At 40.9% G+C, this 21,196-nt stretch overlaps 1 protein-coding gene across 4 annotated transcripts in view; it reads left to right on the forward strand.

The window, feature by feature from the left end:
* RAB27A (RAB27A, member RAS oncogene family) overlaps positions 1-21,196 on the forward strand; it is an 80,749-nt gene that overhangs the window by 32,083 nt on the left and 27,470 nt on the right. The window contains exon 1 of one of the 4 annotated variants that reach the window (XM_055537902.1): positions 20,406-20,520. The exons of the other annotated variants lie outside the window; for them this stretch is intronic. The gene's annotated coding sequence lies outside the window, so the exon portion shown is untranslated. Of the gene's footprint in view, positions 1-20,405; positions 20,521-21,196 lie in introns of those variants that run through there. 4 annotated transcript variants of the gene reach the window in all.

A 21,196-nucleotide genomic window follows, 5' to 3' on the forward strand; every position in this document is an offset into this window, starting at 1 on the left:
CGTGGGCAACAGTCCATGTGGTTGCAAAGAGTTGGACATGGCCGAGTGACTTTCACTTTACTTCACTATGCTATGCTATGCTAAGTCACTTCAGTCGTGTCTGACTCTGTGAGACCCCATAGATGGCAGCCCACCAGGCTCCGCTGTCCCTGGGATTCTTCAGGCAAGAACACTGGAGTGGGCTGCCATTTCCTTCTCCAATGCATGAAAGTGAAAAGTGAAAGTGAAGTCACTCAGTGATGTCCAACTCTTAGCGACCCCATGGTCTGCAGCCTTCCAGGCTCATCCGTCCATGGGATTTTCCAGGCAAGAATGCTGGAGTGGGGTGCCATTGCCTTCTCTGTTACTTCACTACTCTGCATTTAAGTTAAATAAGCAAGGTGACAATATATAGCCTTGATGTACTCCTTTCCCAATTTGGAACCAGTCTGTTGTTCCATGACTGATTCTAATTGATGTTGCTTCTTGACCTACATACAGGTTTCTCAGGAGGCAGATTAGGTCATCTGGTATTCCCGTCTCTTTCAGAAGTTTCCTTGGTTTGTTGTGATCCACACAAAGATTTTAGTGTACTCAGTGAAGCAGAAGTAGATGTTTTTCAGGAATTCTCTTGCATTTTCTATGATCTAATGAATGTTATCAATTTGATCTCTGGTTCCTCTGCCTCTTCTAAATCTAGCTTGTACATCTGGAAATTCTTGGTTCGCATACGGTTAAAGCCTAGCTTGAAGGATTTTGAACATCAACTTGCTAGCATGTGAAATGAGCACAGTTGTGCATTATTTTGAACATTCTTTGGCATTGCCTTTCCTTGGGATTGAAATAAAAACTGACTTTTTCCAGTCCTGTGGCTATTGTTGAGTTTTCCAAATTTGCTGGCATATTGAGTGAAGCACTTTCACAGCATCATCTTTTAGGATTTGAAATAGCTCAGTTAATCACCTCCACTAGCTTTGTTTGTAGTAATGCTTCCTAAGGCCCACTTGACTTCACACTCCAAGATGTCTGGCTGTAGGTGAGTGACAACACCATTGTAGCTACCTGGATCTTTAAGACCTTTTTTGTATAATTCTTCTGCATATTCTTGTCATCTCTTCTTAATCTCTTCTGTTAGATCCTTATCGTTTCTGTCCTTTATTGTGCCCATCTTTGCATGTAATATTCCCTTGTTATCTCTAACTTTCTTGAAGAGATCGCTAGTCTTTCCCATTCTATTGTCCACTCTATTTCTGTTCCATCTTATTCTCATGTCTAGGCTCTCATTTTTAAGGCGTGAGAGGTGATACAAGAGGCAGCTGCCACCAGGACCCCATGTAAGCTTCTCATGGCCAAACTCTTTGGACTGAGAACTGTGTGAGGGAGAGACCATTGAGTTCAGCCCTCTTATTTCATATTTGAGGAAGCAAGGCCTGGAAAGTGTTGGATCACACACAGGTGGTAGCAGAGCTAAAACTAATATCGGCACACTGACGGTTAGTTGTCCAGCCCTCTTCAACTTGCCACATTACCTCCTAAGCGTTCCTTTGAATTTATAGCCAGCTTTATAGTTATTTGTGTATTTGTCTTATGTTTCTCTGACTGTAAATTCTGAGGGGAAGGAGTATATCTTATTTACATTTGTTGCCTTTGAAGTAGTTAACTGGGCTTCTCAGTACCTGTTAAATTGCAGTCAAAACATGCTCTTGTAACAGACATGCCATTTTCCTACTCCTCACCACTTTGAAGGTGTTCACCTCAAGACCTGGCCCCTGTTTGAAGCCTTGGTCAGATTGTGCCCTGTTTCTGACTTCTCGGGGTCTTCAGTCTTCCCAGTGATCTTGATAGATAAAATCTCTCATATTGAAGAAACAGGCTGAGAGAGGTTACACGACTTGCCATGGATCACACAGCTGGAAGCGACAAAGCCCCATTTCATGTTTGATATCCTGTGCTGGGTGACATCTTGCTTCCTGAGGATCTTGTTTCATGTGTCTTTTGTGGAAAATGAGTTCATTTTGTTTCCTTATCCTGATTGCTAGCTTCTTGAGGAGAGTGGTGAGATCACATATTTCTCCTGTGCCATTTGTAGTTGCCAACACAATACTGGGCATGTAGAAATTGCTTATCAAATACTGTTAAATTGAATGCAAATGTAACTTAATTTACCAAAAAGAGCAGCTGTCAGTGGCGCTCTAAGACACTTTTTGAGTCATTCCTGAATGTAATCAGCAGGGAACAGAGGGAAGCGGAGGAGGGATGAGCTGTCAGAGAAAGTCAGATGGTAGACACAATTAGCAATGGAGTGGCAGCTGGCCTGCTGTCAGACCGGTGGTGAGCGGCGGAGGGGAAGCTGCGCACAAGAACACAGTCCAGGCAACATGAAAGTTTACTGCGGGGATGAGGGATGGGAGAGGAGTACTCAGAAGCAGCCTAACAGCTGTCCAGGTTAATGAAGATAGAGCACTCAGATACATTGAGAAAACGTTGATTAAAGGAATATCCAGACCTTGATGTGGCTTTGGAGGACTGATTTCGAGGGTGAGATTTGAATGGGTAGAGAAGCTTTGGGCTTAGTTTGTGATCATTCTGTTAATTACTGAGGCCGTGAGAAAAGGAATATAAGTCGACGAGGTTGTTGCTGGTGAAACAACTTCCCTCCCCTTTTCTCTACTATAGTGATCAGTAGGGTCTCAGTCCTGAGCCCTGATGGTCAGAAGTGAAGGGAATTCAAATGACTGCACGTGTCCTCTGTGCCCAGAGATGTGTTGTGATGACCAGCACCATGGCTGTTCTGGTATTGCTTCATTTTACTTTCTTTTCTTTGCATTGCCCTGAAAGTTAGTGAGGTGCGTTAGAAATTCCAGTTCTTTGACAGCTAAACTGTATTTCCAATTCTGCCTTTTCCCAAAAGGGTCATAAAAATCCACTGACAGACCACATGCTCCAGATTTTGGTTTGGAAAGTCACACTGCATCTCCTGAGTTAACAATCATTTTGCATCTGAACTAGATATGAAGCCTCTTGCATTAGAATGCATGTGGTAAATGTCCAGTTTCCTCAGAGAAGCCTGCACATGTTCTTTTGTGAAGTTCTGTCTCCTACAGAGATCAAGATCAAGAGCTTTTAGAGGAGAAGTAATAGAAGTTGAGTCTGTTCTTTTCTGTGTCAGAAATGTTCAATTTAGAACTATTTTATAAAAGCTAAAGCTATATGTACCTCAACTGCTTAGAAGTTAAGGGAAATTATTTCAAATAAAAAATTGTAATTTCTATGTAGAATAACTTTCTTTATCATGTTCTATCTAAAATGTAAATATGGAAAAGCTTTTCTTGAACATTTGCATATGAACTTTTAAGGTGATACTCATTTCCAGGAAAATTTCAGTATCATTGTTACGAGTTTTGGTTTATTTTCAGTGTTTGATAGCTATATAGCAATTGTATTTTTCCATGATGTACAAATAAATAGGAAAGTTCTAAATTAAAGTGATATCAGTGACAACATCATTATTTTAATGGAAAGGTAATTCTTGGGGTCAAAGCGCTCAACTTACTAATTTTTGCAATCAAATTTGTTGGTATGTGAGGGCTAGTTCAGTTCAGTTGCTCTGTTGTGTCTGACTCTTTGTGACCCCATGGACTGCAGCACACCAGGCCTCCCTGTCCATCACCAACTCCCAGAGCTTACTCAAACTCATGTCTATCGTGTCAGTGATGCCATCCAACCATCTTGTCCTCTGTCGTCCCCTTCTCCTCCCTCCTTCAATCTTTCCAGCATCAGGGTCTTTTCAAATGAGTTGGTTCTTCACATCAGGTGGCTTAAGTATTGGAGTTTCAGCTTCAGCATCAGCCCTTCCAATGAATATTCAGGACTAATTTCCTTTAGGATTGACTGGTTGGATCTCCTTGCAGTCCAAGGGACTCTCAAGAGTCTTTTCCAACACCACACTTCAAAAGCATCAATTCTTCGGTGTTCAGCTTTCTTTGTAGTCCAACACTCACATCCATACATGACTACTGGATAAACCATAGCTTTGACTAGATGGACCTTTGTTGGTAAAGTAATGTCTCTGCTTTCTAATATGCTGTCTAGGTTGGTCATAGCTTTTCTTCCAAGGAGCAAGAGTCTTTTAAATTCATGACTGCTGTCAGCATCTGCAGTGATTTTGGATCCCGAAAAAATAAAAGTCGTCACTGTTTCCATTGTTTCCCCATATATTTGCCGTCAAGTGATGGGACAGGATGCCATGATCTTAGTATGTTGAGCTTTGAGCCAACTTTTTCACTCTCCTCTTTCACTTTCATCAGGAAGCTCTTCAGTTCCTCTTCACTTTCTGCCATAAGGGTGGTGTCGTCTGCGTATCTGAGGTTATTGATATTTCTCCCGCCAATCTTGATTCCAGCTTGTGCTTCATCCAGCCCAGCATTTCTCATGATGTACTCTGCATATAAGTTAAATAAGCAGGGTGACAACATACAGCCGTGACGTACTCCTTTTCCTATTTGGAACCAGTCTGTTGTTCCATGTCCAGTTCTGTTGCTTCTTGACCTCCATACAGATTTCTCAAGAGGCAGGTCAGGTGGTCTGGTATTCCCATCTCTCGGATTCCTTACCAAATGAGCCACAAGGGAAGCCCATGTGAGGGCTAACTTTATACTTTTAACAAGTGTGTTTATTAAAGCATGATTATAGAATTATGAGAATGATTTCATGTGTAGCTTATAAAACTTTTTTTTTACTAGTTTGAAGTCACCTCTTTCTTATATAGATTCTCATTTTATCCTCATTAAGATGAAGTACAGTATTACACGTTTCTTCAGTATCCTCCAAACCCTCAAACAAAGTTTCTAAAGTTGTTGCTTGTCAATCTGTTATTCATGCACAACTACTTACATCCTCACGGTGTTCCTTTCATGTGTTTTATGCTCCTCTTGTCTGTAATTTTCTTTCCCCTCTTGGCTTGTTCTCCTGCAGATTCATAGTTTCCTTGCTAACACAGAATCTTTATTTTGCCTTAGCATACCTATATTGCGGTCTCTTTATTCACTCTTTCTTTTAATAAGGCCCTGTAGATTCTTTCTCAGTGACCATCTTGCTCACTGACTTTGGCCCCTATATTCTTAGTCCCCTCCCTTCAAATGTCTTTCTAATAGGTGCATTCAGAAAATAGAACTTGGAACTTCCCTTGTGGCCCAGTGGTTATGACTCCAAACTTCCAAAGCAGGGGGCATGGGTTCAGGGTGGGAACGAACACATGCTACACAGTATGGCCAAAAAAGAAAATAGGAGCTTGGTTCCCATAGGTGTCCTTACTACCTGGTTGATGACAAAGACAGGTGCAGGTTTGGGGACCAAGTTCTAACCTGAATGCTTGAGTTTTCCATTTGCGCAGGGCAGGAACCTACTTGGGTAGATTAGGGAGGCTTGGAAATTGCATGGGTTAAGCAGGAGGGAGCAAATAGGTGGAATAATTTCCCTGACTTAGCTAAGAATCTTTCTGGCTTTTGATAAAGTAACTACTACCTGGGTCTTAGGTTCTAAGTGTTGTTCCTGATGAGCTAAGTGGTCTTCCCAGTGTATATGGGTAGGTATCCTCCTGATTCCTCAAATTCATAAGCCACCTCTCCGCCTTTTTGATCTACTCCTTACTTTTTTGGTGTTCAACTTTGGCGTGACTCTGTCCACCTGTCTGGGACCTCCATTTGCATTTACCCCTTCTGAACTGAAGTGGGTTCTGTGCCACCTTCATATGAGGCTGCCTTCTTGGGTAGGGAACACTAGGGGTTGCTCTGTTCCCATCTTACCTGTGCCCTTTCCTCCTTCCCTGGAACTTCCCGATGGTTCTAAGTAGCAGTCCTTGCATGTGTAGCTTTCCTCATGATACAGCCATTAGCTGGAACAAGGGGTCCTGTGGAGAAAATACAATACTAGTAATTCCTTTTAAATTTATGGAAAAAGTCAAGTTAGTGCAGAGGATTTTAGATTTTTCTCCCATCTGCTCTGTTATTCTCTGCTGTACTTTAGTACACAGTGGCTTATGATACAGAGCAAAAGAATATATTTTCAGTTATTTTGCTGTATCACATAGTAAGTTTGCTATATCATTTCATTGTGTTCTTCAAAGCATATTTTGACTTCTGAGGGTTCTGCCCAAGCATAGGTTGTTGAGTCCATCAAGAATAATGTGGTTGTACTTTGTAATGCCCTTTAGGAAAAAATCAACAGTGTAGCTGGTTATAAGTATCCTTCCAGTAGTTCCATTTTGCAAGTACACTGGTTTTCTGTCCCAAGGAAGATGCTACTCCTTGGTACATCTCTGGCCAGTTTGGTCTAGATTTTCCCTGGACTATTCTGCCTTAGATCCACAGCTCTGCTTTCCCTTTGAGTGACTCAATTATCATTGTTTCCAAAACTCTTTCCTTATTTTCTGAAGCTCCAGTTAGCCCTTTTTGGAATTCTTACCAGGGTCTTTCAGTACATTCCAGATTTTCGCTCCCAGATAAGAAGAGTCCTAAGGTTGTGGTTAAGTGGGCAAGATTTGAGAGATGGTGTGTTTAGGAGATGTTGAATGAAAAAGCCTCGCAGACCTTGTAATGAGCTGTCAGTCTGAGGTGTTTAGGGAGAAAGAAAGTGTTGGGTACAAAGTTGAAGGCAAGTGAGATGATTCAGAGCCATTTGAGGTTGAGCTTTCCTCACTGGTTTTCCACATGTGTGCGGTGGAGCTTTTGTTAGGACCTTGTTGGGTTCACAGGCCTTGGAGGTGGGCTTACCTTCACTTCTTTTACCAGAGTGGTTCTAAATTCACCTGTTTTATATATTAGAGTGCCAGGTTAGATTTCATTTGAAGAAACTTGCTAAGGAAGGTTTGCAACCAGCTGGACAATAACACTTTTCGGAGGGAGTGAAGGATCTGTGGCAGTGACATGAGGTAGTTTTTCTGAGCCCCAGTGCCAGAGCGTCCCACTGGCTGTGAAGATGCTGACCTGCTAGGGACAAAAAGTAACCCAAACTTACAACTGCTCTAAGTCAGCCAAGAAGCTTCCCAAACATAAAATCAGCTCTGTAGCTGTAATAAAAGAAACCCAAACTTACAACTGCTCTAAGTCAGCCAAGAAGCTTCCCAAACATAAAATCAGCTCTGTAGCTGTAATAAAAGGTTAGGATGCAGCATAATGTGTTCATTCCTTATTGCTCAATTGACTGTCCTAACAGGAAAAAAGCCACTGTGTGCTGAACAGACATGCCTGAGCCTTGCTGTCACTTACAGAGTATGGCTCACACATGCTTCCTTAACTACTCTCACAAGAGTGGACATGTGAATTCACTCCAGATTTTTAAAAATGAAAGAAAATAAAGAAAGACTAGTATGCATTACAACCTTTTCAATTAATGACACATTTATGAGAATACCTAATACTATATACTATTTGGAATAGTATTTGGAATTCTCTTGTAAATGTATCATTAATTGAGAGGGTTGTCATGTGCACTAGTCTAGCAAATAACTTTGCCAGGCAGTGTCAGTGAGCAGTTTGGAGATCTCTGAGTGTGGATTATAACTCATTTGACTGTAGATTTTTATTCCAGTTTAAAAAATAATAATAAAGAGGAAAAAAGGCATTTGAATAAAAGTTTTTAGACTCTTAAACCACCTCCATGGATCCCAGAAGACTTGAGATCCCACAGACTTGAGGACTCTCATAAGGACTGCAGTGCCTTGTTCGTTTATGATGTGTTATTTTCATCTCCTTCAAGACATTGTCTTGTGCTTAATTTTCTAAAATAAGATACATTATTTCCTTGGAACCTAACATTATTTCCTTGGAAGTAGTTTATATCCATAAACAAGGATATAACAGATTGAAAAATGCAACTAACTAGCTTGAACTCGGAGAAGGCAATGGCACCCCACTCCAGTACTCTTGCCTGGAAAATCCCATGAACGGAGGAGCCTGGTAGGCTGCAGTCCATGGGGTCGCTACAGTCGGACACGACTGAGCGACTTCACTTTCACTTTTCACTTTCATGCATCGGATAAGGAAATGGCAACCCACTCCAGTGTTCTTGCCTGGAGAATCCCAGGGACGGGGGAGCCTGGTGGGCTACCGTCTATGGGGTCGCACAGAGTCAGACATGACTGAAGTGACTTAGCAGCAGCAGCAGCAGCAGCTTGAACTAGCAAGTATCTAATTCTGCATGGAACAAACAGGGAACACAGATTATTTTCATACTTAACACCCCTCCCCCCAATTTGATATTAAGCAGACCACATTTACTGATCCATAGGTAATAAAATTAGAAAACGACAACAATAATCACAAAAAAAGCCAACAGTGATCTGACAGGCTGATTTAGAAATAGGCTGGATGACTGCAAGTACTTCTGTCCTCTTTTGCATAAGTAAACTCAAGGCACACCCTAGTCTATACACAGCTGTTGATAGAAATGCAAACAGTCCCTTGCTAAGACTGCCTACTGAATAGGTGGAACTGGGCAAGACTTCTTGAGAATCAATAAGAAGTATATCCCACTGGACCTGGGCCATAGGTGAGTTTCTTTTTTTTCTCCCTTTTGATTTAACTGTTAAAGAATATGATATGCAGCTAAACATGTGTTGTAAATATATTAACAGAGAGAGTGGATCTGACAAAGGCTAGAAAGACCTATAGCCGGCTGTTTAGAGCTTATGGGCACTAAACGAGAGAGGCTGAGAATCCTAGTACTGTTGTCTGGTGCTGCTAAAACGTCAGGAAATAGTTTGATTTTTTTTCTGAGCCTATTTTACTGTTTTTAAAAGAACTAAGTTAACATATGGTGGGATATTTACAGACAATAGTGTTTTGTTTTGTTTTGTTTTCAGACTATAGTGTTTTCAACTCATGATCAACTTGTCTCTGTATGCTGCCTTTTCATCAATATATGATAAAACCCAAGCTGGCACCATGGAGAAGCACTTGGGTTTCAGAAATGGCCCTGTTCCCAGACTTAGCTGGAGGAAAACTCCTTTCCTTATTGGAAAAGCAGAAGTCCCTAAAGACAGAGTAGCGCATGAGCTTGTGAAGGGGGGTCCAATACCTTAAAATTGACCTAGCCGCTCACCGTTATAAGGAGAGCACCAGTATTCACTGACTGGCGTTGTTGGTGTAAGGTCAGTTTTTGCTCGCACAAGCTGAAGTTTAGGACGAGTACCTGGAGATGAAGGACAGGAAAGCCAGAAAAGGAGAGAGGGAAGAGGGGTCATGACTCAGGGTAATGAATAGAAGTGGAACTGTTAGAACCCAACAGGAGGGAATCATAGGGTGGATAGGAGACTGTGGAAAAGAAAACCAGCTGTGAAGAGATGATGTGCTTTCATAAGTCAGCCTGCATCTGAGAAGCATATCCCTGGGGCAGAGAACAGCTGTGCTCTGATGTGGTCAGCGCAGGCAAGGCTATGGGGTCGGCAGAATGAGGGAGACATAAAGACATACCCAGAGCATCTTAGTGGCCTTTGGGAGAATCTGTATGCCAGACCAGTGCTTCGCCCCAATAGGGTGTGTGTAATAGGAGCCCTCACCATTCACAGTTCCTCAAAGTATGCACTTACATACAGTGCGTGCGCGCTCAGTTGTGTCTGACTCTTTGTGACCCCATGGACTGTAGCCCACCAGACTCTTCTGTTCTTGGAATTTTCCAGGCAAGAATACTGTAGTGGATTGCCATTTCCTCCTCCAGGGGATCTTCCTGACCCAGGGAATCCGCATCTCCTGCCTTGGCAGGTGGATTCTTTACCACTGAGCCACTGGGGCACAGTGCATCTCATCACAGAAAAGATGAGGTACAGTCTGTGCCCTTTGGTAAAGAAGTCAGGGAAATGTTACAGTACACTGTAAAAAATCACACTTACAAAACAACAGTGACAATGATGTCCTAGTATGCAAATGAAGGAGTCTAGAAAGGCAGGACGGTGGTGTACTCTGGACACAGTTTCTCTACATGAATAAATATAGAGTTTTTGTCCTAGTTTTTTAAAAAGGCAATGATGAAGGAACCCTCTCTTCCCCAGCTACTGCCAACTCAGGGATATTTACCCAGTTGTTTTTATTGTTTGGACAGTCATCTTCAACAGGTCTGGATTCTTTTAATTCACAATTTTTTTTCATCCTAAAATTTTCTTGTTGTAAAAGAAGCATTGTTGCTCCATCACAAAGTGAGGTGATTCTCTTCTCGATTGGGTGTATTTCCTCTGAGAAATCAGCATCTTCCCTGTGCTACCTCACATGAAAAGCTTTGAGGCAGGTGAGATGCACATGGACAGGCAGGTTGTGTTGGCCAAAGGCCTTCCAGCCCTCCCACATTCCAGTAGGACCAGACTTGGCAGAATCCTCAACTCTGTTTCTCAGTCATAAATGGAAGGGTATTCTGTGTTTTGCAACCTTGGAAATGCATTCTTTAGTTTCAGGTCCTTTGAGTGCTTCTTCATTTGTAATCCTTCCAGTCATGGCTGTGGTAGCAACATGCTCACTCTTCATCTTTCCATCTTTGAGTCTTGGCCCTGGGAGCTTGGCATCACTCTGGCATAGCCAACAACTCTTCACTTCTACTTCTTTAAAACTTAATAGCAGGATTTCCTCTATGAATCAGTTAGTCTTACAAATATATGCCTTCCAGGTAGCTTAGGTCTTTTCATACTTTTCATGGGGTTCTCAAGGCAAGAATACTGAAGTGGTTTGCCATTCCCTTCTCCAGTCCTGAATACTCACTGGAAGGACTGATGCTTAAGCTGAAACTCCAATACTTTGGCCACCTGATGCGAAGAACTGACTCATTTGAAAAGACCCTGATGCTGGGAAAGATTGAAGGAAGGAGGAAAAGGGGACGACAGAGGATAAGATGGTTGGATGGCATCACTGACTCAACAGATATGAGTTTGAGTAAACTCTGGGAGTTGGTGATGGACAGGGAAGCCTGGCATGCTGCAGTCCATGGGGTTGCAAAGAGTCAGACACAACTGAGCAACTGAACTGAACCAAGCTTAGGTCACTCCTCCTTTTCCATTTTCAGAAAATATTTTTACTCCATTCTTTGGGAGCTTTATTAGGTTCAGTGTCCCTCTTAAGATATGGAAAAAACACCAGTCTTAATGTCATAATATCAGTTTTCAAACCTTAATGCGTTGTAGTCATTAGAAGAGCTACGATATATCGATTTCCATCATGGATTTTGCTACTCACTTTACACAGGTGGGTGGTGGTGTCCCATTGAATTTAGGAGTCCTTGACTCTGGCACCTATGTTTCATTGTCTTCGAGGGAGTAGACTTCACAGGTATTGCACTTCTTTGTAATTCTTGGAGTCTTCCTTGCTTCATGGCGTCTTTAAGAAGCACATTTAGCCACGGGAGAGACATTCCATTGACAGGACATGTGGTTGTGACCATTATGGGGATGCTTTCCATTATTTGAGATATTAGTCAGCAAACCAAACAGCCACTCCTATTACCACGGTATTGCCTATATTTTACAAGTGACAGATTCTGTAGTACACCTTTATTCCTGTTACCCTGTGTCTATAAAACAAGATGTACTTGTCACAAACTGTGAGTAATACAGCACCCAGTGTTTACTTTTCATAAATTTCAGTAAACATTCATATTCTGATCCTAAAAGAGGTGTGGACAACAAATAATGTCTTTGGAATAAATGAATCAATGATCTCTATAGCTTAAAAAAACAAAAAAGCCTATATCTCATTTGAGTTGTTGACAGTGGTCTTCCAGAAGAACATTTTCTACTTCCATGAAACATTCTGGTGCCTCTTCTTTTTGTAGTTGCTTGAGTTATTGGTCTACTGGTTTATGTTGGTTACCTACAGAAGTGATGGTAACATCTCAGAAATAGTAGGTCAACTCTTGAGTTGGGATTGTTTATTTTTTCTTTATTCTGGACCTTCTCTTTAATACTCATAAAGAATTGCAAATGTGTGAAGGATGCTTTTAAAAATGATATATTTGGATGTCCTGGCAATATTTGGGATGTATATTTAATTCAACAGTTTTGTAGATAATTCTTTTTTTTTCTTTGACTCATTTGACACTTTAGATATCATCTAAATGGCATTTAGATATCATCATCTGCTAGAAGTTAGTCTTTTCACTTTGTTTAAATAGGGAAAATGGAATATTCGTATGTAACAGGCACATGTATAAATATTCAGTTCAGTTCAGTCACTCAGTCGTGTCCAACTCTTTGTGACCCCATGAATCGCAGCACACCAGGCCTCCCTGTCCATCACCAACTCCCGGAGTTCACTCACGTCCATCAAGTCAGTGATGCCATCCAGCCATCTCGTCCTCTGTCATCCTCTTCTCCTCTTGCCCTCAATCCCTCACAGCATCAGAGTCTTTTCCAATGAGTCAACTCTTTGCATGAGGTGGCCAAAGTACTGGAGTTTCAGCTTTAGCATCATTCCTTCCAAAGAAATCCCAGGGCTGATCTCCTTCAGAATGGACTGGTTGGATCTCCTATTATTAAGATATGTAAATTTAGATTCTGTCAGTTTTTAGTCACATGCCTCTCTTTTCATCAATGGTAGATGTATGATATTACTATAAAACGGTATATTGAGAAGAATCCATTTACAAATCATAGGTTGTAGGTGAATATGTAATGCACTTATAATCTAATATTCTGAAATTGGATAAAGCCAAACTCATCTTTCAATAAGGAGACAAGGAAGAAAGAGATTCCTGTTTCTGTCTATTTTTCAAAGCCCATTACATTTCTACTTGACTTCTCCCTACCTAAGATCTTCTTGAAAAGAATAATTATTTGTTTACACCAAGTCTTAGTTGTAGCACATGGGATCTTTGATCTTTGTTATGGCACATGAAATCTTTTTTTTTCTTTTAATGTTTTTAATATTTACTTTTATTTATTTGTCTGCACTGTGTCTTACTTGCCACATGTGGGATCTAGTTCCCTGACCAGGAATTGAACCTTGGCTCCTTGCACTGGGAGCTCAGAATCTTAGCTACCAGATCATCAGGCAAGTCCCTACCTAAGATCTTTTCACAAACAAGATAAACTCTTTGTTTATAATTTCATCTATTTCACTATCAATGTATTCAGGAGGGCGGAAACGTATCCATTCAAACTAGACCAGAAATTGAGAAGAGGAAAGTCATGTGCACAGAGAGCAGAGGATGTCTCCTACTGTAGAAATGGGGAGCCCCACTCTTGGGCAGTACACAGCTTGCTTTCCCAGTAAAAGTAAATGTGTTTCACTTCAGGGTGTAGCAATTGCAGTGACCTAAGACAGTGGAAACAGTGTCAGACTTTATTTTTGGGGGCTCCAAAATCACTGCAGATGGTGATTGCAGCCATGAAATTAAAAGAAAAAGCCATGAAATTACTCCTTGGAAGGAAAGTTATGACCAACCTAGATAGCCATATTAAAAAGCAGAGACATTACTTTGCCAACAAAGGTCCGTCTAGTCAAGGGTATGGTTTTTCCAGTGGTCATGTAAGGATGTGAGAGTTGGACTGTGAAGAAAGCTGAGCACCGAAGAATTGATGCTTTTGAACTGTGGTGTTGGAGAAGACTCTTGAGAGTCCCTTGGACTGCAAGGAGATCCAACCAGTCCATTCTAAAGGAGATCACTCCTGGGTGTTCATTGGAAGGACTGATGCTGAAGCTGAAACTCCAATACTTTGGCCATCTAATGCGAAGAGCTGACTCATTGGAAAAGACCCTGATGCTGGGAGGGACTGGGAGCAGGAGGAGAAGGGGACGACAGGATGAGATGGCTGGATGGCATCACCGACTCAATGGACATGAGTTTGGATGAACTCCAGGAGTTGGTGATGGACAGGGAGGCCTGGTGTGCTGCAATTCATGGGGTCACAAAAAGTCGGATTCGACTGAGCGACTAAACTGAACTGAAGACAGTGGTAGCCAGAGCTCATTTGGTAAACACAAGTTGCGCCTACACAGATCTTGGTATATTATAAAATGCTGTGGTGATGAACACTCTAGCTCTGACAATGCTGAAATCACCCAGTTAAAACTCACTGTTAGATCAGAATGCCAAGGTAACTTTTGTGATAAAGACCTTGTACATGACTGCACCTAAATTGAATTTTTCAATCTTTTCCAGAAGGTTCAGGCACTGGTTGTAAAATTGTATGCTTTGCCTAATAAGAATGTGATGAGGCTATGCTTTAGTAATAGTATTGATAAACAGAAATTTCAGTTATTGAACACAATGCAAACCAAGCAGTGTGCTAAAATTTTCTGTGGTTTATGTCACTTTATCCTTAAAGTAACTCAGTGAGGTTTGTAATGTTATTTCTACTTTGTAGTTTAAGAATGGAGGCTTAGTGTGGAGAACTTGGACCAAGTCACACCAACAAGGGTTCAGAATTTGAACCCAAACCTACTTACCACGCTGTTAAGAAAACATCCCTTTCTTATACCGACTTGAAGTTCTCCTTAAGGATGATGACAAAAAGTCATGACTGTCTAGTATCATTTGTGGCATATGGTAGTGGTTCAGGTAATAGTATCTCTCCCTGCTTTGTTACTCTCTGTACTAAATATGGTTGATAGAGGGAAAATTGGCTTTCAAAAACTGGCTGGGTTGTCTGGGATAACTTTAGAATGACTCTGCCTTGTGATAGGGAATCCTAAGACTGGAATCTATGACTGAATTTAATAGGGAGATAATTCTCTTCATTGAGAATTCTCTTCATGGAGAATTCTGAATTCTCTTCATGGAGAATTTGGACTCTGTTGTGTGTGTGTGTGAGGGAGAGAGAGACACACAGAGACACAGATTCACACACACAGAGAGATCTTTCCCTTTTGTTTTAGCCAAACCATTTTCTTCTATCTTATTTCCTGAAGAGCAATTAAAATATATTTTATTTTTCAAATAAGGAAGAAGATCATTGACTTTCTCTTACCAGCCATTTATCACCACATGATACTTGTTGAAGTAGTGGGTGTTCCTTGCTTTCTATTGTTACTCTGATGAGAGTGAGGGTGGAGAGCACTTTGAAAAAATATTTGTGTAAGGAGGAGAGAAAGAAGTGAGCTGGATAAGAAAGTCTTTTGCCTATCCAAAATTGAGGGCATTCTTGACTTTTATTAATAGAAGACATTTCCTTGAGGTTTAGATGCTACTTCCTCCAGGAGGCATTGTGTTTAAAGAAGTGACCTTATATTCAAACGCTCTCCATAGATTCTTATTTTGTGTCTTATTTTTACTTTAGGGATTCAGTTCTGTTTTTAGATTTCTAGGGAGGAAGATTGCCTGGGTATTGACCCTTCAGAACTAGACTGCTAGGTAATGATGCTAATAGCAGTTATTGTGTGCCAAGCACTATTCTAAAGTTTATATGTATACACTAACTCAAACCACACAACAGATGTTTGAGATAGATTTACTATTGTGCCTCATCAAATCTAAATGTGTTGATGCTGTATCTTGATTTTGCTAGAAGATGCTATTGAAAGGTTTTCACACACTGTATTTCTAGTGCCATTTTATTTACAAACAATTGCAAGTTGTCATAGGTTGTAAAACTGTGAAATATAAGATATACCCTACTTATAAAAAAGTTAAAATAACAAAGCATATACCAATAGTATTAATAAAATAGGATATCATTCCCATTTTTAAAATGGAGACCCTGAGGCAAAAGACATTAAGTTTTCTAAAGTGACATGACTGAACTCATATGTGTTGTGATTCTAGAGTCCATGCTCTTAACCTCCACTTCGTTCTGTCTCTCAACAATACGTTGGAATTGAGCCCATGCTGACATGTGATAGACTGCCCAAGACCCACTTACTCATCCTTTTATTGTGGCATTCATGATAGAATGGCACCGAGATTTTTCCAAGGGAGGAAGTATGTATGATGTGTATCTTGAGGGCTGTGATGAGGGTTTTGCCCTAATGCATGCAAAGTGCTTGACATGTGGGCATCTGACATGTTTTTAGTAAGAGCAATGCAATTGGGAGGCCTTTATGAACTGGCTTTCCAAAGATCAGTAGGTTGGAGTACTTGCTGGAAATTGTGTGCACAACATGCTGTTTGGGTGCCTCAAATTCTGCATTGGGTATTTTATTCTGTTCCCCTTTGTGCGCTAAAATACCAACATAAAAAGACAAGGGAATACTAGACCACCTGACCTGCCTCTTGAGAAACCTGTATGCAGGTCAGGAAGCAACAGTTAGAACTGGACACGGAACAACAGATTGGTTCCAAATAGGAAAAGGAGTACGTCAAGGCTGTATATTGTCACCCTGCTTATTTAACTTCTATGCAGAGTACATCATGAGAAATGCTGGGCTGGAAGAAGCACAAGCTGGAATCAAGATTGCCAGGAGAAATATCAATAACCTCAGATAATGGTGATGATACCACCCTTATGGCAGAAAGTGAAGAAGAACTAAAGAGCCCCTTGATGAAAGTGAAAGAGAGTGAAAAAGCTGGCTTAAAGCTCAACATTGAGAAAACAAAGATCATGGCATCCGGTCCCATCACTTCATGGCAAATAGATGGGGAAACAGTGGAAACAGTGTCAGACTTTATTTTTTTGGGCTCCAAAATCACTGCAGATGGTGATTGCAGCCATGAAATTAAAAGAAAAAGCCATGAAATTACTCCTTGGAAGGAAAGTTATGACCAACCTAGATAGCATATTAAAAAGCAGACATTACTTTGTCAACAAAAGTCCGTCTAGTCAAGGCTATGGTTTTTCCAGTGGTCATGAATGGATGTGAGAGTTGAACTATAAAGAAAGCTGAGCATCAAAGAATTGATGCTTTTGAAGTGTGGTGTTGGAGAAGACTCTTGAGAGTCCATTGGACTGCAAGGAGATCCAACCAGTCCATCCTAAAGGAGACCAGTTCTGGGTGTTCATTGGAAGGACTGATGTTGAAGCTGAAACTCCAATACTTTGGCCACCTGATATGAAGAGCTGACTCATTGGAAAAGACCCCGATGCTGGGAAAGATTGAGGGCAGGAGGAGAAGGGGATGACAGAGGATGAGATGGTTGGATGGCATCGCCGGCTCAATGGACATGGGTTTGGGTGAACTCCAGGAGTTGATGATGGACAGGGAGGCCTGGTGTGCTGCGGTTCATGGGGTTGCAAGGAGTCAGACATGACTGAGCAACTGAACTGATACTGAAAAATAATTCATTATTTCCATAATTGAAGAATATAATATTTTTTTTTCTCCTGAAGAATAGGCTCCAGAGACACTACTCAGGACTTGAGTAACAAAAGTAATTTTTCGTACGAAGATGATTCTATGTGAAGACCTACCAGAATCTCAGATAAGAAACCTGTTACCATCAGTATCCTACCAAAACCCTGAAAAATTTCTATTAACAATTTGAAGACCTGCCTGTTCCCTGAAACCTTGTATTTCCTTGCAGCTTCCTTACTGTTTAGAATTCTGGTCTCTGTTAACCCAAACCAGCCTGGTCATTGTGTCCAATTTAGGACAAACTCTAAATAGCCTCTCAATTTGCTGAATGTTCCACCCAACTGAAATTTATATTTCATTGTTGGATCACAAATCAATGTTTTGCTGCCAGATCCTTGAGATAAGTCAGGAGGTGAGTTCTCAACCCAAGACGCCGGTGTCACTCATCATGCCTTTTCCTATTGTTTATCATTTTCTCCTCAGACAGTGTCCTTTCTCCCAACCAGTATACTGTACTCCAACATGGACAAACTGTTCAGTTGTCAAAAGATACTATACTGTGGTAGAGATACATTTTTGAGTACAGGTTGTCTACAATTGAGGTGATTATAAATAAAAATTTAAATTTATTGATTTGGCATAAGTTTAAAACACCAAACCATTGCTTTTGGTGCTTCTGATTATCATTTTACTTTTTTAGTCTAAACTGAACATCTGATCAGTCAACTTGGACTTTTTTTTTTTGATGTTTATTTTTTGGCTGCACTGGGTCTTAGTTACAACACGTGGGATTGTCAGTCTTCGTTGTGGCATGCAAACTCTTAGTTGTGGCCTGTGGGATCTAGTTCCCTGAAAGTGAAAGTGAAAGTTGTGCAGTTGTGTCCGACTCTTTACAACTCCATGGACTATACAGTCCATGGAATTCTCCAGGCCAGAATAACTGGAATGTGTAGCCTTTCCCTTCTCCAGGGGATCTTCCCAACCGGGGGATCAAACCCAGGTTTTCCACATTGCAGGCAGATTCTTTACTGGCTGAGCCACAAGGGAAGCCCCGTGTTCCTTGACTAGGGATCATATCCAGGACCCCTGCATAGGGAACACCGAGTCTTTGCCTATGGACCACCAGGGAAGTCTCAACTTGGACTGTTTTGAATCAGTTTTTACCTTAAACTAGTTACAAGTGGTTTGATAAACTTAGAGCAACTGTGGCCCAGTTAGAGATAGATTTAATTGGTCAGTGCTAACTTGATTCAGTGAAATTTATTCTGAACGAATCAAACCTCATGTGAGTCAGTCAGAACCTGCTTGTCCACATGAGAGCTTATTTGAGCTAGCTAAAACCAGCCTGAAGCCTATTTGAGCTCTTGAAACCAGACCTAAATGGTTAGATACATGTGGTTTTAGCCAAAGTGGCTTTAGATCAATCAGAAATGGTTTTGTAAGTAGAACGTCTTTGAACTTAACTCTTTCATTCTCAACCAGAATGAACCATTGAGGTTCTTTTGAACAAGTGTGAATTGGTTAGAATAGATTGAGTTGTTTTATGTAATTTAAACCTGATTTTAGGCTAGTTCCAACTCTTTTGAAAATGACATATCTACTTAAAATTAATTGAAAATGGTTAGATTTAGCCAAAAAAGAGGGTCTGACTTAGTGCACTACTCTGAGCCAGTCAGTAATCTTTTGTGTCAGAAATGCATGTTTCAAGCTTCCCAGAGGCTATTTCAGAATTGTTTTAGGTCTTCAGAGCCCTGTCGGATCTGTCCAGATGGGGAGAGGAGCTTAAGCCAGCATTTACTGAGTACCCAGCGTCTCCCAAGCATTGTGCTGGGCACTCCACAAAGAGTGTCTCTTTCAATCCTTAGAACAATGGGGGTGAAGTAGTGTACATTATCTTCTTTTTCATAGAATGGAAACCTGAAAATCCAAGGTTGAAAAACATCAGAGTAGCCAGTAGGTGGGAGACGTGGAATCAGTCTAGCTCTGCTTGACTTCAGAAGTCACGTGTTTCCTGTTAGGCTACCTTGTATGATACCAAACCTGGCCACTTAAAAAATATATATATTTATTCATGTATTTGGCTTTGTCAGGTCTTAATCATGGTAAAGTAGGATCTTTCATTGCAGCACACAGATTCTCTAGTTGTGGCACGTGGGCTCAGGAGTTCCATGGCATGTGGGATCTTAGTTTCCTGTCCAGGAATTGGATGCACATCCCCAGCATTGCAAGGTAGATTCTTAACCACTGAACTACCAGGGAAGTCCCCCATACCTGGTAGCTTCTAAGTCCAACATGCATTTGTAAAAATTTGAGGAATGGCCACAAAGCTTGGGGTAGAATAGACATTGGACTTGAAATTAGGAGACATTTGTTCTAGACTGTGCAAATGAGTTAAACGCTCTGGGTTCTGTTTTATTCTTTAGCAAACAACCCAGGAAATGGAAGGTCTGAACATTTATTTTCAGGTAAACAAGGCAGATAATTATCTAAAGGTGTAGTCTAAAGAATATAAACTATGATTAATACCAACAGTGGTGTGTGTACCGTCAGTTGTGGTATTTCGTTTGTTAACACTTCTTTTATGATGGTTTGGTTTTGAACAGACTGTTATGTATTGCTGTTACCATGAATAGAAAACAAAACCCATGAAGACCATTTATAGACTTAGGTGTGTAATTCTTCTCCCATGATAACTAAACACTTTAAATTTGGGGGCCCTAAAGATACATTCATCTATCTTTGAATTCCATTTAAGTAGGTTTAACGTTCTAGAAGAGTGTGCCATTGATGACAACATTTTCTCCTGTACCTAAAATGATACAAAAACATATTTATAGAAATGACCAACTTTTTTTCAAAATAAAAATAAAGAGGAGACAAGGTAGCCACAGAAACTTCTTACATCACTCTCCTTGCAGACTTTGGAGTTGCTTTCTGCTTTCTCATTTATTTGGAGGGGAACCCCCCCCCCCAAATGGTTTGATGTTATCTGGACCTACTTTTCAATTCTTATCTCTTTATTTATGAATAACTTGGAGCCAGTCAGATGCTGTGATGAGACATGCTAGTCTTTATTTGTACCCAAGTGGTCATCTTCTGGAGAAGTGTTCTCTTGCACACCATCGATACTGGCAACCTGCACCTGTGAGTACAGACGCTGTAAATGGAAAGCCATCATCTGCGCTGTGTCTCTCTTTACAGTGTGCAAACAGAGCTGGATGTTTGTAGAGGCTTTGCCCTTAGTGACTGACCAGGCATATCTGAATGTGAGGTTGTAGCTCTGCACTAAGGCTGCAGCCGCTCTTGGGAATCAGAATTCAGGATTTTTGAGCATAAGGTGAGTCACCAAATTGAGGATGGGCTAGGGGAGGCAACCTTGAAAAGTCAGTGAATGTCCTTGCCTGAGCTTTTATTAATTTTATGTATCTATAGGAATAATACAATAGGAAGCATTGAGAATTGTGGTAAAGTTTCTGGATAGGAGCTGACTGGATGAAAAGGGGACAATGAGAGGGAAATCAGCAGCATTTTTTTTCCTTTATTTTGGCTACACTGAGTCTTTATTGCAGTGCATGGGCTCTTCGTTGCCACGTGTGGGCTTTCTCTAGTTGTGGCATGCAGGGGCTTCTCTAGTTGCAGCACATGGGCTTAGTTGCCTGGCAACATGTGGGATTTTAGCTCCCCCACCAGGGATCAAACCTGTGTCCCCTACATTGGAAGGTGATTCTTAACCACGGGAGAGGTCCCCCAAACCAGCAGAGTTTAATGGAGGACTTATAATGTGTATGTGGATAGGTAAATGTGTATGTTGAATGGGCAGATAGCATTGTCAGTGATAACAGGATGATTGGTTTTCTGATTTTCAAGAGGGTTTATTGGTATTAGAAATGGGAGGATAAAAAGAAGTAAGCTTTCCCTGAAGATAGACTATGTTTCCAGTCAGATTAATACTTTGAATAGTTTGAATCTATTTAAAGGATTAAAAATAAATTTTGAAAAGTGCTGATTGCAAA

The sequence above is a fragment of the Bubalus kerabau genome, chromosome 10 (genome assembly GCF_029407905.1).
Source record: "Bubalus kerabau isolate K-KA32 ecotype Philippines breed swamp buffalo chromosome 10, PCC_UOA_SB_1v2, whole genome shotgun sequence".
Lineage (NCBI taxonomy): Eukaryota > Metazoa > Chordata > Mammalia > Artiodactyla > Bovidae > Bubalus > Bubalus kerabau.